This window comes from Talpa europaea (genome assembly GCF_964194135.1).
Source record: "Talpa europaea genome assembly, chromosome: 7".
In the NCBI taxonomy this organism is placed as follows: domain Eukaryota; kingdom Metazoa; phylum Chordata; class Mammalia; order Eulipotyphla; family Talpidae; genus Talpa; species Talpa europaea.
Window position 1 is genome coordinate 39026704 of NC_140074.1, and position 2310 is coordinate 39029013.

The window sequence follows — 2310 nt, forward strand, 5'->3', positions numbered from 1 at the left end:
GTGAATCCTAATTGATGCTTCTTGCTTATTTTACCCTCTTTATCCCATCAGCAAGTTCTGTCTACCATTTTGGTTTTTTACTATCGTTTCTCCTTCCTGGTCCTCTTCACCTTTCACCAGATGATATTGTATGGGTTCCCTTCTTTACACTTAGGTCATGTCTGGCCATGGTGAGTCACTTCCCTGTTTTCCAGTGCTCTATTGTATTTTCATGCTATTGAGACTTTTGTTGGCCAGGCTATACTTTTTACCTGGAACTTATGCCTCCTTTCTCTTTTCTGCCCTTTGAAATTCCAATTCAGTCTCTCAGATTGAGATAAAATTTGAGTTCAACTGTCATCTCACTGAAAAGTCCTCCTGACTTTCCTTCAATTCTGTTGTTTCAAATTTGAATGTACATTTAAAAAGCACATTCTATACTCCAGATTGTTCTGTGTATATAATTTATTTATGGTGCTTTGAAAACTCAATATGGGTAGTGATGTTTCTATTAGACTGGAAGCTCACTGGGTAGAAACAGTCTCTTCATTTATTTCCTCACTCATTCTATGAGCAAGTGCCAAGGTAGGTGCTGGGAAGAGTGCCCAGGTGCTCATGGTCTTACTGGAGAGACAGAGGGGTAAGCTAACTGGACACATGTAGGGTGACATTTACTGTGACAGAGGACACTTGCAAAGATAGGTGTAAGGTCAAGAAAGGAGCATTCATGGTGGTGGGTTAGATGATACTTCACAGAGGTGGACATGGCTGAGATGTGACTTGAAGAATATATCCTTTATTTCATTAATTCTCAGCATGCTTTTTTTTTTTTTGCATCTTGAAGTTAGTGTGTGTTTTTGATGTGGTAGTGTTTCCTTCCCACCCCAAATCTTGATATTAATTTAGCAATATGTCTGTGGCCTGTGGCATCGTAGTATCATGAAGGTATGGCCCTTGTGATTGCAAATAAAAGATCCCCCTTGATTAATTAAAAAAAAGTGCATGTGAAGAAGGTGTATTCAGTTTCCTATTGCTGCTATAATCATCACAAAAGTAAGTAATTTGATAACAACCCAGATTTAGCTCTGGACGTGAGATATCAAAGATGAGTCAGAAAAGGTTAAAACCAAGATGGTAGAAGGTCTGGTTCCATCTGGAGACTGTAGAGGAGAAATCCATTCCTTATGTTTTTCAGTTTCTTGAGGTTGCTTGTATTCCTTGACTCATAGCCCTTTCCTGCATCTTCAGAGTGAATCCTTTCAATCCCTGCTTCTGTTATCAAACAGTGTGCTCTCTGACTCTGACCTTCCTTTCTCCCTTTTATAAGGACACTCTTCATTACAGTGGGCCCACTCAGATAATCCCAGATCATTTCCCCATCTCAATATCCTTAACCACACCTGCAAATTCTCTTCTGCCATGTAAAGTAACATTTGTAGTTTCTAGGCAATGGGATGCAGACAACTATGGGAGACCACTAGTTAACCACAGGGGGGGACTTACTTTAAGGATGCTGATGTGTATTTAAACTCCCAAAATGGAATTACAACCATGTCCCAGGAAGAGTATAGAATCTATCTGCTTCCCACATCTCCTTTCTCTCTGTCCCTTGTTTTCTCTTTCTCAGCTGACTGATTTCTCTTGCAACTCAGTCAATATGTAGGGACATAATTGCTGACAATTCCTGAGTCTGTTAGTTATTTTCACTAGGCAGATATGGCCTCTTCCCCCATCTCAATTCCAAGTGCCAAGGGAAAAACTTATTGTAACTTTCAGATCATTGTCAGCCTTCACCATCACTGTAGTCATGGCTATGGATAGAGGCACAAAATACAGCTTTTCTAAGGAGTATTTCCAGGGATGTTCTGCTGGACACAAAACAAAATAATAGTCCTCTATAAAGGAAGACTGTTGTTCACTAGGGAATTAAGTAAGATGGTGATACTTCAAAAAAGAATATAATGGCATTTAGTCGAGTGTTTTTCATATAGCAGGTATCCATAAAATACTTCTCAAGTTGAGTTGAGTTGTTAAATTTCTTTAGTGTCTTTTCGTCTTTGGAGTTTATCACTTTTTACCTGGAATCCTGCAATTAGCCCTACCAAATCTTCCCTTCCTCTTCTTTGACATAGTTTTACATGCCACATTTTTACCCAGAATTCTTCAGTCATTTTTTTCTTATCACAGCATAAAGTTCAAACTCTGTCATTTATGTATAAGATGATGAGCACTTTTTTTCCCATCTGGAAAGGAGAATAATAATGCAAATTTCATAGATGTGTTGAGAAGATTGAATGAATATAAAGGACTTTATCCTTTCCTGCTGATTTC